Below are 20,351 nucleotides of genomic sequence, written 5' to 3' on the forward strand. Positions count from 1 at the left end.
TCGTCGCTTTCGGCGAGAGACTGTATGACACTCCTGAAAATGTTCAAAGCTGCAACTCCAGCTGTTCCCTGGGCAAGATTCCATAAAAGGGCATTCCAAACATCCTTTCTGAACCAGTGGGATGGCGTTTCACTCCACCAGAGAATCTTCCTACCAAGACAGATCCACCAGGGCTTGGCGTGGTGGATAGCACCAGGGACTCTGTCATGGGGCATGCCTCTCAGTCCTGGAGATTGGATCCAGATAGCCTCAGATGCCAGTCTCCGGGGTTGGGGCGCTCACTGCCTTGGCAGGCAGGTCCAAGGCAAATGGGGCAGGATGGAGACCAGACACTCCAACCTATTGGAGTTACAGGCACCACACCTAGCCCTACTGGCATTCGAGAACCTAATCCAGGGAGCTTGAGTCAAGCTTATGTTGGACATCCGGACGGCGGTTGCGTACATAACCAAACAAGGAGCAACCAAGAGCTTGCCACTGCTGCAGTTGGCAACCAAGATATTCGTCTGGGCCAAAGCCAATGTGGAAATTTTGACAACAGCCTACATTCCAGGCAGTCAAAATTACATAGCAGACCATCTGAGTCGAGATTTTTCCAACAACAACGAGTGGTCACTCTACAGGGACTATCTGAGAATAATCTTTGGCAGGTGGGGTACGCCCGTGGTGGACCTGACGGCGACCATACGGAATGTGCAGGTGCCTCGGTTCATGTCAAGATTCCACTGCAACATAGCACTAGCTCAAGACGCCTTCTCAATTCCTTTGGAATTTCCCCTAGTCTACCTCTTCCCACCGGTGCCTCTAATCCCGCAAACCCTAAACCCTACTAAAAATTGTGAGGGAGAACGTCCATGCAATTGTAATCCTACCCTTCTGGCCACGAAGGCCATGGTTCCCACTGCTCCTGCAGATGGCGTCAGTCCCCCCAGCGTGCCTGCCACTGAAGAGGGACCTACTACAGCAGGCCCATTGGAATCACCCCAACCCAGGCAGATTGCAACTGACAGCATGGCTGTTGAATTAGCCAGACTGCAGTCTCAAGGCATTTTAGAGGAGGTAATCTTGACACTATTGAACCTGAGAAGGGCCACAACCAATGCCACATACACCAGAATTTGGAAGACGTTTACAGCATTCACTTCACAACAGAAATTCTCCGCATTGACTGCAAACATCGCGAAGGTGTTTGAGTTTTTATAGTCAGCACTAAGGATGGGCTTAGCATATAACACTATAAAAGTACAGGTATCAGCCTTATCTTGCTTCGCAGGCCACAAGTGGGCAGACGAGCCGCTAATACAGCAATTTCTTAGAGCGGCCATAAGATTGAAACCACCAAGGAGGTCCCTGTTCCCAGCCTGGGACTTGGGCACAGTGCTAAGAGCTCTGCTCCAACATCCATTTGTGCCTGCTGAAACATGCCCGCTATGGTTCCTGACAGTCAAGCTGATCTTTCTCACAGCCATAACGTCAGCAAGGAGAGTTTCAGAGCTGGCAGCTTTACCTTGCAGGGATCCTACAGTTTGGATGCCACGGCGGCTAGTGCATCAAATTTTGGAAACGCAGTGGTGTCAGCACCCTTCCAAGCAAAATAAAATATTCAATAAAGCAGCATTAACTGTTTTTTTTTTTTTAGTTTTGTTATCCCACCCTATATCAGCTAAATCAGATCCCATTGTGTGCTGAGACGTGAGGCTGGCCAGGAAAATGGAAAATAGTTACCAATACTTACCGTAATTTTCCTTTCCTGGCCTGTCCTCATGTCAGCACAATCTTTTTCCCTCCCTACAAGCCTGTCGTCGCTAGTTAATGGAAGAAGGGCAGGGGAGGAGAGGTTCTTTTTTATTAGCTAGGAGAAGGTGGTCCTGAAAGACTGGAGGGAGGGGTTAACCCATTGTGTGCTGACGTGAGAACAGGCCAGGAAAGGAAAATTACGGTAAGTTTTGGTAACAATTTTCTGTTATATATACTAGACTGTGTACAGTCACAGTTTCTCAAAGAATAGGTGCTGGAACTCAACCACGACCCCCCAAAACCCCCCCCACACACACACACACCCTCCAAATCACATCAAATAGTGGGTGTGGTCATATTTCACAAACAGTAGAAGGGTCTTAAAGGGGCATTAAATATCAGGTTTGCATTACATACAGAGTGCAGCGTTCATGGGGGTTACACACAGGGTGCAGAGCTGTCAGTAAATACAGAAACCAGACCTCTGTGTTTACAAGTGATTGTGGTGAGCAGACACCAAAGGGTCTGAGCCAGAGGTGGTGGAACTGAGTTCCACCAAGTTCCCCCTGAAAAAAAAGCCCTGTATATATTAATACACTGCCTGAAGTGTACTATATACTGTACACCACCGAATGCACTGTATATATAGGCTACACTGAATGCAGAGTATACAGTGGGGACTTAAAGTATTTAGACCCCCTTACATTTTTTACTCTTTGTTATATTGCAGCCATTTGCTAAAATCATTTAAGTTCATTTTTTTTCCTCATTAATGTACACACAGCACCTCATATTGACAGAAAAACACAGAATTGTTGACATTTTTTCAGATTTTTTTAAAAAAGAAAAACTGAAATATCACATGATCCTAAGTATTCAGACCCTTTGATTTGACACTCATATATTTAACTCAGGTGCTGTCCATTTCTTCTGATCATCCTTGAGATGGTTCTACACCTTCATTTGAGTCCAGCTGTGTTTAATTATACTGGTTGGACTGATTAGGAAAGCCACACACCTGTCTATATAAGACCTTACAGCTCACAGTGCATGTCAGAGCAAATGAGAATCATGAGGTCAAAGGAACTGCCTGAAGAGCTCAGAGACAGAATTGTGGCAAGGCACAGATCTGGCCAAGGTTACAAAAAATTCTGCTTCACTTAAGGTTCCTACGAGCACAGTGGCCTCCATAATCCTTAAATGGAAGACGTTTGGGACGACCAGAACTCTTCCTAGAGCTGGCCGTCCAGCCAAACTGAGCTATCGGGGGAGAAGAGCCTTGGTGAGAGAGGTAAAGAAGAACCCAAAGATCACTGTGGCTGAGCTCCAGAGATGCAGTCGGGAGATGGGAGAAGGTTGTAGAAAGTCAACCATCACTGCAGCCCTCCACCAGTCGGGGCTTTATAGCAAAGTGGCCCGACGGAAGCCTCTCCTCAAGATGGTGAGAAATAAGATTCTTTGGTCTGATGAGACCAAGATAGAACTTTTTGCCCTTAATTCTAAGTGGTATGTGTGGAGAAAATCAGGCACTGCTCATCACCTGTCCAATACAGTCCCAACAGTGAAGCATGGTGGTGGCAGCATCATGCTGTGGGGGTGTTTTTCAGCTACAGGGACAGGACAACTGGTTGCAATCGAGGGAAAGATGAATGCAGCCAAGTACAGGGATATCCTGGACAAAAACCTTCTCCAGAGTGCTCAGGACCTCAGACTGGGCCGATGGTTTACCTTCCAACAAGACAAAGACCCTAAGCACACAGCTAAAATAAAGAAGGAGTGGCTTCACAACAACTCCATGACTGTTCTTGAATGGTCCAGCCAGAGCCCTGACCTAAACCCAATTGAGCATCTCTGGAGAGACCTAAAAATGGCTGTCCACCAACGTTTACCATCCAACCTGACTTTCCATGCCCACTGTATATATATATATATATATATATATATATATATATATATATATATATTGATACACTGCCTGCACTGACTGAATATAGAGTATACACTGAATATACAGTCAGGTTCATAAATATTGGGACATTGACACAATTCAATTTTTTTTAGCTCTATACACCACCACAATGGATTTGAAATTAAAAGAACAAGATGTGATTTGACTGCAGGCTTTCAGCTTTAATTTGAGGGTATTTACATCCAAATCAGGTGAATGGTGTAGGAATTACAACAGTTTGTATATGTGCCTCCCACTTTTTAAGGGACCAGAAGTAATGGGACAATTGGCTGCTCAGCTGTTCCATGGCCAGGTGTGTGTTATTCCCTCATTATCCCATTTACAAGGAGCAGATAAAAGATCCAGAGTTCATTTCAAGTGTGCTATTTGCATTTGGAATCTGTTGCTGTCCACTCTCAATATGAGATCCAAAGAGCTGTCACTATCAGTGAAGCAAGCCATCATCAGGCTGAAAAAAACAAAACAAACCCATCAGAGAGATAGCAAAAACATTAGATGTGGCCAAATCAACTGTTTGGAACATCCTTAAAAAGAAAGAACGGACCGGTGAGCTCAGCAACACCAAAAGACCCGGAAGACCACAGAAAACAACTGTGGTGGATGAGCAAAGAATTCTTTCCCTGGTGAAGAAAACACCCTTCACAACAGTTGGCCAGATCAAGAACACTCTCCAGGAGGTAGGTGTATATGTGTCAAAGTCAACAATCAAGAGTAGACTTCATCAGAGTGAATACAGAGGGTTCACCACAAAATGTAAACCATTGGTGAACCTCAAAAACAGGAAGGCCAGATTAGAGTTTGCCAAACAACATCTAAAAAAGCCTCCACAGTTCTGGAACAATATCCTATGGACGGATGAGACCAAGATCAACTTGTACCAGAGTGATGGGAAGAGAAGAGTATGGAGAAGGAAAGGAACTGCTCATGATCCAAAGCATACTACCTCATCAGTGAAGCATTGTGGTGATAGTGTCATGGCATGGGCATGTATGGCTGCCAATGGAACTGGTTCTCTTGTATTTATTGATGATGTGACTGCTGACAAAAGCAGCAGGATGAGTTCTGAAGTGTTTCGGGCAATATTATCTGCTCATATTCAGCAAAATGCTTCAGAACTTATTGGACGGCGCTTCTCAGTGCAGATGGACAATGACTTGAAGCATACTGTGAAAGCAACCAAAGACTTTTTTAAGGAAAATAAGTGGAATGTTATACAATGGCCAAGTCAATCACCTGACCTGAATTCTATTGAGCATGCATTTCACTTGCTGAAGACAAAACTGAAGGGAAAATGCCCCAAGAACAAGCAGGAACTGAAGACAGTTGCAGTAGAGGCCTGGCAGAGCATCACCAGGGATGAAACCCAACATCTGGTGATGTCTATGCATTCCAGACTTCAGGCTGTAATTGACTTCAAAGGATTTGCAACCAAGTATTAATAGTGAAAGTTTGATGGATGATTGTTAATCTGTCCCATTACTTTTGGTCCCTTAAAAAGTGGGAGGCACATATACAAACTGTTGTAATTCCTACACCGTTCACCTGATTTGGATGTAAATACCCTCAAATTAAAGCTGAAAGTCTGCAGTTAAAGCACATCTTGTTCGTTTCATTTCAAATTCATTGTGGTGGTGTATAGAGCCAAAAAGATTAGAATTGTGTCGATGTCCCAATATTTATGGACCTGACTGTATAGTCTATGCTAAATGCAGAGTATTATATATATATATATATATATATATATATATATATATATACACTAGACTGACTTTATATATATATATCAAATACACGGCCACTAACTATATAACCTGCCTGCTTAAAGCGGGGGTTCACCTATCTATCGTTTTTTTTTTTTGGAGTTCATTCACAAACTTTTCTTCTCATGATTATCTACTCACATGTTCTGTGTAATAAGTCCGCCTGTGTCCGATTTCATTGTAAAGAATAACTTATAAAATTCACTGAAGGCGGTTTCCATCTTCATTGTGGGCATTTGAAGCCCACAAGCATGTATTTCCTGGATGCGGGGAATGCTGTGCTCCCAGCATTCACCGAGATGTTGTGATGACGCTGTTGCACAATGCATGCTGGGAAGCCTGAGACTAGCTCCCAGGGGACTGTGGGAGGTCTGGGAGAGGCTAGAAACACGCCTACTCCCATGGGAGGAAAACCAGGAAGTGCTAAGAAGATTAGAAAAAAAAGGTAATTACGGCGATTTAAATTTTTTTACACAGTATGTCAGCATCTAGGCAAGGAAGAGAATGCATAGAGATAATGTTCAAAATTTGGGTGGAACCCCGCTTTAATCTAACTCAAGCTAAGTCTCCGTCCACGCCACCAACACTACACACGGCCTCTATGTAAGCAGCCTTTTATAGTGTGGGGCGTGGATTTAGTCCCCCTGCGCCATGTTTAGCCAAAGGCACCCTGCCTTTGGTCAATCATGGCTCTCACAGCAGAGCGCGCTGTAGGTCAGGTGCATGCTTTGGCCAGTCATCATACAGCAATGCACTGCAATCTCGTAGTGCATTACATTCGACTCGAACATCAAGCTCATCCCGAATTGACAGCTAGGCAGTCATTGAAGTACTGACAACTTGGATGCTCATGTGATGGTCCAATGACTGGATGATTCATTAAAAAGTTGTGTGGAGAGGCAAGGGAGTCTGGGACTACATCCAGAAATAAGCTCACTTCTACAACATAAAAGTGTGGCATATTGATGCACATCTGCCCCTAGTCCCAGGTTTAAGAATTACAACAGAGTGACAGACTGAATCGCAAATGTGGCTGCAGTTGTGACAATTGATCCTGTCTTGATGAACTTGGCCAATTTTGCCCACACACGACCAGAAGATTTGCAGCAGAAAATAACATATGAATGGGGACAGCAGAGAGGATTGCCCATATCCATGGACATGATAAAGACTGTAATGCCCCGTACACATGGTCGGACTTTGTTCGGACATTCCGACAACAAAATCCTAGGATTTTTTATGACGGATGTTGGCTCAAACTTGTCTTGCATACACACGATCACACAAAGTTGTCGGAAAATCCGATCGTTCTGAACGCGGTGACGTAAAACACGTACGTCGGGACTATAAACGGGGCAGTGGCCAATAGCTTTCATCTCTTTATTTATTCTGAGCATGCGTGGCACTTTGTCCGTCGGATTTGTGTACACACGATCGGAATTTCCGATAACGGATTTTGTTGTCGGAAAATTTTATATCCTGCTCTCAAACTTTGTGTGTCGGAAAATCAGATGGAAAATGTGTGATGGAGCCTACACACGGTCGGAATTTCTGACAACAAGGTCCTATCACACATTTTCCGTCGGAAAATCCGACCGTGTGTACGGAGCATAATAGGAAATGGTACAGTGAGCGGAAAAGTGCAACAATGACCATTTCAAAAGTACTCTACTGGGACTAGAGAGGTATGAGAGGCCTGCAGAGATTCGGCAGATTGACTCCATTAGTTCCCTGCCCCAAGGGAAACAATGGACTTACAGTCAGGTCCATAAATATTGGGACATTGACACAGTTCTAATCTTTTTGGCTCTATACACCACCACAGTGGATTTGAAATGAAACGATTAAGATGTGCTTTAACTGCAGACTTTAATTTGAGGGTATTTACATCCAAATCAGGTGAACGGTGTAGGAATTACAACAGTTTGTATATGTGCCTCCCACTTTTTAAGGGACCAAAAGTAATGGGACAATTGGCTTCTCAGCTGTTCCATGGCCAGGTGTGTGTTATTCCCTCATTATCGCATTTACAAGGAGCAGATAAAAGGTCCAAAGTTCATTTCAAGTGTGCTATTTGCATTTGGAATCTGTTGCTGTCAACTCTCAATATGAGATCCAAAGAGCTGTCACTATCAGTGAAGCAAGCCATCATTAGGCTGAAAAAACAAAACAAACCCATCAGAGAGATAGCAAAAATATTAGGTGTGGCCAAATCAACTGTTTGGAACATCCTTAAAAAGAAAGAACACACTGGTGAGCTCAGCAACACCAAAAGACGCAGAAGACCACGGAAAACAACTGTGGTGGATGACCGAAGAATTCTTTCCCTGGTGAAGAAAACACCCTTCACAACAGTTGGCCAGATCAAGAACACTCTCCAGGAGGTAGGTGTATGTGTGTCAAAGTCAACAATCAAGAGAAGACTTAACCAGAGTGAATACAGAGGGTTCACCACAAGATGTAAACCATTGGTGAGCCTCAAAAACAGGAAGGCCAGATTAGATGTTTGCCAAACAACATCTAAAAAAGCCTTCAGAGTTCTGGAACAACATCCTATGGACAGATGAGACCAAGATCAACTTGTACCAGAGTGAAGGGAAGAGAAGAGTATGGAGAAGGAAAGGAACTGCTCATGATCCAAAGCATACCACCTCATCAGTGAAGCATGGTGGTGGTAGTGTCATGGCGTGGGCATGTATGGCTGCCAATGGAACTGGTTCTCTTGTATTTATTGATGATGTGACTGCTGACAAAAGCAGCAGGATGAATTCTGAAGTGTTTCGGGCAATATTATCTGCTCATATTCAGCAAAATGCTTCAGAACTCATTGGACGCCGCTTCACAGTGCAGATGGACAATGACCCGAAGCATACTGCAAAAGCAACCAAAGAGTTTTTCAAGGGAAAGAAGTGGAATGTTATGCAATGGCCAAGTCAATCACCTGACCTGAATCCGATTGAGCATGCATTTCACTTGCTGAAGACAAAACTGAAGGGAAAATGCCCCAAGAACAAGCAGGAACTGAAGACAGTTGCAGTAGAGGCCTGGCAGAGCATCACCAGGGATGAAACACAACATCTGGTGATGTCTATGCATTCCAGACTTCAGACTGTAATTGACTGCAAAGGATTTGCAACCAAGTATTAAAAAGTGAATTTTTGATGGATGATTGTTAATCTGTCCCATTACTTTTGGTCCCTTAAAAAGTGGGAGGCACATATACAAACTGTTGTAATTCCTACACCGTTCACCTGATTTAGATGTAAATGCCCTCAAATTAAAGCTGAAAGTCTGTAGTGAAAGCATCTTGTTTGTTTCAGTTCAAATCCATTGTGGTGGTGTATAGAGCCAGAAAGATTAGATATGTGTCGATGTCCCAATATTTATGGACCTGACTGTAGGTATTGTTGCACTGCAGCGGACACCTATCTAAGACTTTTGCTTGTTCATCCTTGTAAATGTGCAGATTTAGCCATGATGCTTCAACTGCTCCAAAAGGTCATCATTGCTTATGGCTGTCACAAACAGGTCCAAAGCGATAAGGGCTCACACATCACCAGATCAACAGTACAACTGTTGGCCAAAGATTCTGAAGTGTTCTGGCTGTGCCACATTACATAAGATTCACAACAGTTGACTTGATCATAACATTCAATGAGATATTGAAGAACCAGATACGCAAGTTTACAGCCATATATACTAAAGGGGTTAGGTCAAGTTTTTACACAGGCAGTTATATTGCTAAATTCTAGGTCAGTAGCCAAAAGTACACCATATGGGAGGGTGGTGGGGTCTAGGGCACAGATTACACAGCTGGAGTGCACAGTTCAGTATTTATGTAAAGTTCCTGAAAGAACAGGGCCTAACATGTATCAAGTCACCGCTTACCATGACATAGAAGCAAAGATTGATCTATCTGAAGCATGAGGAATGAGAGAGAATCTGGCAGAAAGGTTTGAACTGTTTGCATTGGTAGATGAGCTTCATACAATGAGAAATACACAAAATTGTTGGGCTAAAGTATTTTGACCATACAAGGTTGTGTCATCTGTGGGATGGGGGAAGGGTGAGATTGTCAGAGATATGAGATATGAACATATGGTCCAAAAATCCAGGTGAAAAATCAGAGAGTCAATAGTACATTAAAATTGGTATAAGAGGGACTTCTGATAAGATTGTAAGAATGTATTTGGTGGGGATCCGTAGCCTGGGTTGTTTACCACAGGGATTGTAACCGGCACTGGCAAAAACATAAAAAAGACAAAAACTTAAAAAAGACAAGCAGCGCCAGATCTAAGTGCAGCAATGAGTTAACATGTTTTAATGTAAAGTAATGCACTTGCTAAAAGCAGGGTAAAAGCAGGCACATCTTTGTAAAAGTCAGATTGGGCGACAGGGTCCAAGTGTGAGCCTCCAGATGGCGATGCATGATCTCTCTCGGCAGCGCCGGTGGTCTCCGGTTTCCCGGGCTTGAAACTGCAGAGGTCACGAGGAAGACGTCAGTTGGAGGGTTCCACGTTGCAGTGTGATGATGCTGTGACGTGCACGCGTTCGGAGCATGCGTGCTCCTTCATCAGGTATAACGTTCAGCCATCTTGGAAGTGGTATATAGGACTGGCAAGAGGGGGAGGGCCAATCGATTCCCGGGAACCTCCCATTTTTTCATTAATCATATACAGGGGAGCCGGGAATGAAACGTATATTGGTTATAGAGACAGGGGGAAAGAGAGAGAGGACGCAGAGCAAGGAGAGAGCAAAGCGTCAAGGAACAGAGAGACATAATAGACATACTGAACATTGGCAATTAAAAATTATATAGCTAGAATGGAAAAAACAATCTGATTGGGGATTTATAAAATAACACTACGATATACAGTTGGAGTGGAAATAACCTTGTATTAAAAAATCTTATATTAAAAATGGATATGAAAAAATTGAGTGATAATTAATTAAAAAATAAGAAATAAAGAAATATATAAATAAAAGTAAAAATTAAAATTAAAATAAAAATATGTTAAAAATCTATATGAAAAAGAGACCAATGGTAATAAGAAGGCATGGGGCATCTATATATACGTGCATATTGTTTTACAAGTATATACAGACGTGTACGTATACATACCATTTTTTAAAGGAAAGAGGGTAACTTATACTCTATGTTGCATATACTTACTTAGACTGTTTCTATGTATGAAGTATAGTAATGTCTCAAGACTATAGGGATCCTGTGAAATAACATAGGGGAATTAATTAGTAAGTGAAAACATTATTTGTAATGGGGGGGGATAAAGGGGAGGCTGGTTTAAGGTGGTCCTATTGAAATTTAGTTTATAAAATGGGAGAGTAGAGATTGGGCAAGGAGATTTATATAACAGAGTTGATTTCTAAGTCTTCATTTAGGCCCCAAGGCGCAAGGGCATCAAGGGTGTATATCCAGACAGTTTCCCTCTTGCAGAGACGTTTGAAACACTCTGCAAGAGGGAGAGTCCAGGGCATCTGTTCTATTACCCAGACGTGGAGTCCATCAGTGGAGCTCTGGTGAAATTCTTTAAAATGTCTGCGGATAGTTAGGTTACTGTCTTCTTCCACTGATCTACGGTGTTCACCGAACCTTTTTCGCAAGGTCCGGATGGTGCGACCAATGTAGAGTAGGCCGCAGGAACAGGAGATACCATATATTACGAAGTCAGAGGAGCAATTGTAAAATTCATTTAGGAGATATATTTTCCCTTTTGTGGTAAATGATTTTTGGCAATGAGTAGCAAATTTGCAAGTTAGGCATAGTGACTTTTTGCATCGGTACATACCCTTGATTGAAAGGAAGGTCAGGGACGGTGTAGGTTTTTTTGTGGATTTTAATTTACTTGGAGCAATATGGCTTTTGACATTTCTGGCTTTCCAATATGTAATCTTGGGTGTACTAGAGAGGCATGTATTAAGTGAGGGGGTCTTCTAGTAGTATTCCCCAATGCTTTCTGAAGATTCCTTTCATCTTCTTGTGTTGTGAGTGGAATTGGGTAATGAACCTGGTAGTATGAGGTTGCGTGGGAGGTATTGAGTCCGTATGTGTTTCAATAGTTGAGGAAAGTTTGGAGTGGGTGGTGGATGTTGTACCATCTAAGTAATTACCAGGGTGGAAGGGTAAGCTTTGTCTTCAAAATTAGTTTTAAACAGATTTCCCTGTGTGATGTAATCTGAGTTGTGAGTGCAATTTCGCTTTAAGCGATGAAACTGACTTTTAGGAATATTGGATTTCCATCTGGGATGGTGGCAACTTTTATAGTGTAAGTATGAATTTCCTGCTAAGGGTTTTATGTAATTTTTGGCATAAATGGTGTTGTCTGTATGGCAAAGCTCCAGATCCAGAAATGCCAAACTGTCAGGTCTAATGACGGACGTAAAAGAAAGTCCTAGATTGTTGGAATTGCAATGGGAAACAAATTGTTCAACAGGTGGTCCAGTCATGTCCCAGATGACAATAATGTCATCTATATAGCATCCAATAAAGCTGATATGTTTGGAGAAAGGGTTATTGTTCCAGATGGATAGGTGTTCCCATAATCCCATTGCTAAGTTGGCATAACTAAGTGCAAAATTTGCGCCCATCACCGTACCTTGTGTTTGTAGATAGAATTTATTGTCAAAGGAGAAATAATTATGTGTTAGACAGAATTCGGTTGAGTCTAGAATGAATTCTGCCTGTTTAGATTTGATAAGTGGATTGTGTGATAGGAAGTGTTGGACTGCTCTTAAACCCACATTGTGGGGTATTGAGGTATATAGGGAATTTACATCTAAAGAAACCCACTGATATGTGGGTTCCCAGGTGTAGGCTTTGAGAGTGTCAAGGAGATGGGTTCCATTACTTTATATTAAAACATGTTAACTTATTGCTGCACTTCGATCTGGCGCTGCTTGTCTTTTTTATGTAGATGAGCTTCACAACAGTGGCTGATTAGCTGACACTTCTCAGCCAGAGTGGAATGTAAGGATCCATAACATCAAACTTTCCAAGATAAACATCAATGTTCCTCTTGGAAATATCAGTATCTATTCTCTCTTCCCTATCAATATTATTTGGAAGGATCCAAAATGAATACAGGTAGATGACCTGTACTGGTCAGAGATCCAGGCAAGAAGCCAGTTAGAGGAGAGATTGTGGCTGAAGGGCCAAGGTCTACTATTTTTGAGTTCTTGGAGGGAAAGTTAACTTCTTGTTTTCCGTTACATAGGCTCTCTCTGATTTGATACACAAGACCAGATAAAGTGGCTTTATTATGCAGAGAATGATGGAGGACCACAAGAGCTGTAGAGAGCAAGGCCTTGCACTGGACTTATTTTTCATGAACTTTGTCAAAAGATTGAAACACTGTCTCAGTGATGGAAATATAAAATGGAGTTGCATTCATGGGGAATGAATGTTTAGTGTGAGTGCTGTTAGAAATTAAGTGATATTCTATGCAGTGTCTGAAAAAATTAAGGGCAGGATGTGTTACGTCAGTATGTAGCCAGATTGTGATTTTTTTTCAGACTTACATAAAATGCACCTGCTTTGTTTTTCAGGAGTAAACAACATTCGTTTTTCTTGTGGGAACATCTCTCAAACAAATGCCATTGGAACAGTGTTTGCACATGACTATTTTTGCTGTCTTCTAATACAATGGAGAAATACTGTATATATACCCACTTCACGACCGGCCACTGTATATATACGTCATTTTTTTAAAGATGGATATCTCGGTAACGGCAGCAGCTGCTGCCACAACCGAGGTATCCAACCTTAGGGCCGGCGTTTCTGTACATGATAATGGTGGTCTCTGCGGCGGGTTCGCCGCGAGATCACCGTTATCGGTGGCGGGAGAGGTGCCACCCCCCCTCCCGCCGCTCTCCCGCGCCCTCCGCTGCTTACCGGAGCCGTCAGTAGCGGTGGAGGAGATCGGGACCTGTCACCGCTGAGGTACTGAGACGAGTGAGGCCAAGATGGCCCCCACCCGTCTCTATACCATGTGACGGCCGGAGCGACGTCATTACGTCGGCTCCGCCTACTTCTCTTAAAGGCACAATTTTTTTTGTGTCATTTTTTTAAACGACTTTTTTTTTTTTTTTTTTTTTGAATTTTAGTCTAAATATGAGATCTGAGGACTTTTTGACCCCAGACCTCATATTTAAGAGGACCTGTCATGCTTTTTTCTATTACAAGGGTTTACATTCCTTGTAATAGGAATAAAAGTGATCCAAATTTTTTTTTTTTAAACAGTGAAAAAATAAATAAAATAAAGTAAAATAAATAATAAAAAAAAATAAAAAAAAAAATTTTAAAGCGCCCTGTCCCGACGAGCTCGCGCTCAGAAGCGAACGCATATGTGAGTAGCGCCCGCATATGAAAACGGTGGTCAAACCACACATGTGAGGTATCGCCGCGACCAGTAGAGCGAGAGCAATAATTCTAGCCCTAGACCTCCTCTGTAACACAAAACATGCAACCTGTAGAATTTTTTTAAATGTCGCCTATGGAGATTTTTAAGGGTAAAAGTTTGACGCTATTCCACGAGCGGGCGCAATTTTGAAGCGTGACATGTTGGGTATCAATTTACTTGGCGTAACATTATCTTTTACAATATAAAAAAAAATTGGGCTAACTTTACTGTTGTCTTATTTTTTTATTCAAAAAAGTGAATTTTTTCCAAAAAAAGTGCGCTTATAAGACCGCTGCGCAAATACGGTGCAAAAAAAAGTATTGCAATGACCGCCATTTTATTCTCTAGGGTGTTAGAAAAAAAACAATATATAATGTTTGGGGGTTCTAAGTAATTTTCTAGCAAAAAAACCTGTTTTAAACATGTAAACACCTAAAATCCAAAACGAGGCTGGTCTTTAAGTGGATACTATTGTAATATATGGGTGTGTAGTTAGGAAATGTTTACCTCAAAGAAACTAATATAAGACAATGATGGAAATTGAATGGGTTATGACCATTTTTGAATGGCTAACACACTTTCTAAATAAAGAGCCAGCAGCACAGACTGGAAGGGGGACTTCATCTGGGAATGACACTAAATCAACACTGCAAGAGAACAAGCTCAGCATACTGCTTTCCTTTAAATGCCTAATGCCTGATGTACTGTTCAAGGAGAGAATTATTGACAAGCTATAACAGAAGCTAAGTGATTTTTAGTGTACCCTGACAGCATACTGGCATAATGTTCATTTGCTAGGAAAGGCTAGTTAGAGTGTGTATGTGTATGTGACACTCTGTATGTTCTGTATTTTTTACTACAGCTTTAAGTAGTTGTATATTCAACATTCTTGTTTAGTTAAAGCTATTTAATATACTACTGGATATTTACATTTCCTTGCTTTATTGCAAAGCAGCCAAAGAGATAGAAGCAAAACATAACCAGGTTTGTGGGGAAGAGGCCCTTGTTCTCATCAACATGGGAATAAGATGCTTTGCCAGGGGGCCTCCTCTAGAAGGGCACCTCCCCCTGTTGAAGACATGTATCCTGGTATGGTCCCCCTTCTTTCCCTGGCTTGCATGGATTAAGGGTCTAATATGCATCTTATTGGACTGCCACACGTTGTTTTTGTTTGTTTGTTTTTTTCTGTCTTTTGCATGGGGATCGCCTCTGAAATCCATATGACAATTAAAGAGTCTGGTATGAATTTTGGGAAGGAAAATTGTGATTTTTTTTGTCATTCTTGGTGTAGGTTGTTCCACAGCAAAAGTGACATTTTCAAAGAATACAATTATATAGTTGAAAGTGCCGGCAAAAGTGTACAGACCCCTCCGAAGGTCCCCAAAATACATACCTTATGTCTGCTATGCATTTTGGCGGTCCTTTGGAGGGATCTGTGTGACTTTTTTTTGTAAAGAAACCATCAAGGATAGCACTTTCTGTACATCATTTAAGATACTCCTCTCGAAAAACAGGATTAGGACACCCCAGGCATTTTATTAGGCATTTTAAACTGGAACTTCACTCTCTCAATCAACATTAACTATGTTTAATCCTCATGCTGCTAGCATTAGTAAATAGATATGAAGGTAGATTATATTTACTTGTTTTAAACTTTTTTTCCGATCGCCTCCGCCGCTGCCGACGGCTCCGGTAAGCGGCGGAGGGCACTGGAGCACGGCAGGAGGGGTCCCCCTCTCCCGATAAAAGTGATCTTGCAGTAAATCTGCCGCAGAGACCACCATTATCAGAAACCAGACCGCAGGCCAAAGAAGAGGATACCAGGCTTATGGCAGCTAGCTGCTGCCATAAAAACTATATTCTTCTTCAAAGTTAGGAAGTATATCAGCGTGCGGCGGTCCGGAAGTGGTTAAGTAATGACTTAATAATGGACACAGAATTGTCATGTGAACACACATTTTTTTAATTTGTTTTTTATACCAGGGATGTTTAAAAATCTCTTGAATTAAAAATAATCTCCACTTCAGAATTAGTCATGCTATATGAAAGATCTCAAACACTCAAGGAAACTGCTTAAAGAGATCCAGTGTCATTACTAAAATTTAGAGCAGAATCAGAGAATGAAAACCTCTGTGTGGCTCTTTTCCCCGGGCAAACAGAGTATCAGTGATGTAATCTAACATTGGCAGAAGGAATACAGCTGTTGAACACATCTTGGTTTCCAAAAGCATTACGCAGTTAGATGTTACAATTCACATTCTGTCATTTGGTACAAAGATTTTCCATGGCTTATTCATTGTTGTTTCCCCTTTTTAGTACAACAACATTCTGATAATCAACTTCAGTCCCTGTTGTATAGCTTGTCTTTATTGTTTTAACAGAACTCTACCTATTTGCCTTTTTTTTTTCCAATATTTTTTCAATTAAACATACAAACAAAACCAAAGAAAAGGAAATGCAATTGTCTTTGCAAGTAAGAAGAATTTTTGTACATAAATAAGGCTCTACAGGCCAATCATAGAACTGTTATATCTTATGTACTATACAGCTTACATATTGCATTGTATGTCTATTAGGGTCGAAACTGAGACAAACTTGCAACCCGCTAACTGGGCTCTCGTGCGGGCCCCTATATGGCGCTAGAGTCCACATGATGCCAGGCACATCTAGATAAAAAAAGGAAAGAAAAAACAGAATAAGGGAGAAACAGAGATAGAGAAATAACTGAGAAGAGGAAGGAAGAGAGGCGAGGAAAAGGGAGGGGTAAGAGGTAGGGAAGTGGAGTAGATGCACTCCTATCTCGTAGTAAGTACTTCAGTTGCCAGGCATCTTATGTAGTTGTAAGATACCTGATCCAGGGGTCCCATATTTTATTGAACCCAGTGATCTTATCCTTCAAAATTGCCAAAAGGCGTTCATTTACCATTATCCATGAGAGTTTAGTTTTTAGTAAGTAAAAAGGAATCGAGTGGGACCTCCAAGACTTAGCTATCGAAATTCTTGCCGCTACAAATATAAATGTGATAAGTCTACGCATTGGTTTTGATGCCCCCTCCACTGGGCACCCCAACAGTGCGTGCAGAGGCGATTTAAGTAGGTTCACTGTGTGAGGGAATAAATGAGATTATACGTACGTATCCAAAACCGTCTCACTTTAGGACATGTCTACCAGGTGTGGTACATGGTACCATTTGTATTGCATCCCCTGAAGCACCGCGGGGACGCCCTTGGGACGAAGGCTGCTATCCTCTCTGGGACCATGTACCATCACATCGATACTTTATAGTTTGCCACCTATTTGTCTTTTGATCACGCTTTTATTCTTAAATAACTATATATTACACATATATTAAAGATATAGTAGTCCAGTAGCATAAATTGTTTACAATTTTAAAAACATTACAGAAATAGTGTCACCGTGATTTTTAAATCTGTGTGGAATCCCTCAGTAGACTTACTTCATGGAGCACTTGGTTCTGTTCTGTAGCTTGGTTTCTAAAATAGTTAGGTCAACAGTTTTCCTGCTCCTGTCCCCCCATTGCTGTTTGACTACTGTACATTGCTAGCAAGCTAGGAGCTGCAATGGGGTGCTGATGAACAGTGCACCCTTAGGCTGGCCATAGACCACAGGTTAAAGGAAAGAAAATTACTCTATTCCCCCATCAACACAGTCAGTGTTGATGAAGGAATCCCTCCTGCTGTGCTATTGTATTCTGACAGTGGAAGGTTTCCCCACTGTCAGAATACAATGATTACTACTGGCAGGCCCAAAGAAGAATGGCTGGCTTTAGATGAAGGTGTAGGCATGTGCAGATAATCTTCTTGCTTGTAGATGGAATTGTGTCAATGCTACAGGGAGGGGGGCATCTAAGAGGACAGGTGTCCTTAGAGACTTTGTTAGTTCTCTTTAGGGAAGAGATATTAAATTCCTGAAAGAGTTCAATCAGCCATATTAATAGGGATCCTTTGAATAGCCATCCCATGTCATTTGGGTGAGCTTTGAGCAAGTGGCAGGCTAGGGAAAGAAATCAGCTTTTTAGGGACAGTGCTTAGCACAAGGATAGGTTCCTGGCGAGTAGGGACAGAGTAAGTGACACTGTTGTATGCCAAAGGACCTTCTGAGGATCCCTTTCAGTGAAATAGTGGAATCTGGTTAAACAGCATACCACCACCTCTCCAGCAGAAGCCGTCCTCCAGTAACATTACAGTTTATTACAATAGCCCTCCTGGATTGCCCTGTTCTACAGTGTGCCAGTCATTCAGTATTGTGACTGTTTCAACCCTGAACAACTATGATAAAGTTTTCCACTTTTTGCTGAGGCTTGCATGTATGCATTCCCTCCCAAGCCATTACTTTGTTTGAGGCACCGCCTACAAGGGGGTGATGACAGTGCACACAAGGAAGAGGAACATACATTTGAATCTCTATGTTTTCTCTGCTCTACCTTGTAACTGATATGAAGGAAAGACTACCAAGTCCAGACCCACCCACTTACTATTGCAGGAAGGGGAAGTAAAGTAATGGCTGCCAGGTTGTGCTGTGAATAATGGCGACTGCAGACGAGCACAGTCTCTCATAAAAACAAAAGTCCACATAGCAAGCTGGTAGATAACACTTTACTCTTGGGCGAATCTGAGCTCAGTTTCCTGAAAGCACTAGATGCATGTGTTTTGGACCTGTATGTTTTATGAATGACTGCAATGGTCTGCAACCATTCTCATTCACAATGAAAGTCAACAGCTGATATTGCAATAACTATGCTCAAATCAGCAGGCACCAGTAACCAGTAACATTATCTGTGAACATTGTATACAGATAAATGGTTATTCTACAATCCCAATATTTTTTTATAATATAGCAACAATATTGCTATGTGTTGCCAAAACAACTTCATCAAAGAAACTGAAGACATGATGTTGAACAGAAGATTTAGAGTATTAAAAATGATGGTTTGGTTTTCTATTGTCCTGTGCAGAGAGGATAGATATAAGCTACCACTGCACTGAACTGCCTTTCTAGATGAGTAACGTGGACATGATCTAGCATATACAGTGCCTTGAAAAAGTATCTATACCCCCTCGAAACTTTCCACATTTTGTCATGGTACAACCAAAAACGTGAATGAATCTTTTTGGGATTTCATGTGATTAGACTAACACAAAGGGGCACATGATTGTGAAGTGAAAGGAAAAAGATAAATGGTTTTCAAAATTGTTTACAAATAAATATCTGAAAAGTGTGGCGTGCATTTGTATTCAGCCCCCCTGAGTCAATACTTTGTAGAACCATCTTTCGCTGTAATTACACCTGCAAGTCATTTTGGGTATGTCTTTACCAGCTTTACACATCTAGAGAGTGAAATTTTTGTGTTTTCTTCTTAGCAAAATAGCTCTAGCTCTGTCAGATTGGATGGAGAGCGTCTGTGAAGAGCAATTTTCAAGTCTTGCCACAGATTCTCAATTGGATTTAGGTCTGGACTTTGACTGGGCCATTCTAACACATAAATATGCTTTGATTTAAACCATTTCATTGTATGCCTGGCTGTATGTTTAGGGTCCTTGTCCTGCTGGAAGGCGAACCTCCGCCCCAGTCTGAAGTCTTTTGCAGACTCTAGCAGGCTTTCTTCTAAGATTGCCCTGTATTTGGCTCCATCCATCTTCCCATCAACTCTGACCAGCTTCCCTGTCCCTGCTGAAAAAAAACAGCCCCACAACATGATGCTGCCACCACCATGTTTCATGGTGGGGATGGTGTGTCCAGGGTGATGTGCAGTGTTAGTTTTCCTCCACAAATAGTGACTTGCTTTTAGGCTAAAAAGTTCAATTTTGGTCTCATCTGACCAGAGCACCTTTTTCCACATGTTTGCTGTGTCCCCACATGGTTTATCGCAAACTGCAAACAGGACTTCTTATGGCTTTCTTTCAACAATGGCTTTCTTCTTACCACTCTTCCATAAAGGCCAGATTTGTGGAGTGCCCAACTAACAGTTGTCCTGTGGACAGATTCTCCTACCTGAGCTGTGGATCTCTGCAGTTCTTCCAGAGTTACCATGGACCTTTTGGCTGCTTCTCTGATTAATGCTCTCCTTGCCTGGACTGTCAGTTTAGGTGGGTGGCCATGTCTGGGTAGATTTGCAGTTGTGTCATACGCTAACCTTACCCTGCTTTAAACTTCTCCACAACGTTATCCCTGACCTGTATGGTGTGTTTCTTGGCCTTCATGATGCTGTTTGTTCACTAAGGTTCTTTAACAAACCTCTGAGGGCTTCACAGAACAGCTGTATTGATAATGCGTTTACATTACACACAGGTGGACCCTATTTACTAATTAGGTGACTTCTGAAGGCAATTGGTTCCACTAGATTTTAGTTAGGGGTATCAGAGTAAAGGGAGCTGAATACAATAGCATGCCACATGTTCCAGATATTTATTTGTAAAAAAAAATTGAAATCCATTTATTATTTTCCT

This window comes from Aquarana catesbeiana, linkage group LG01 (genome assembly GCF_042186555.1).
Source record: "Aquarana catesbeiana isolate 2022-GZ linkage group LG01, ASM4218655v1, whole genome shotgun sequence".
In the NCBI taxonomy this organism is placed as follows: domain Eukaryota; kingdom Metazoa; phylum Chordata; class Amphibia; order Anura; family Ranidae; genus Aquarana; species Aquarana catesbeiana.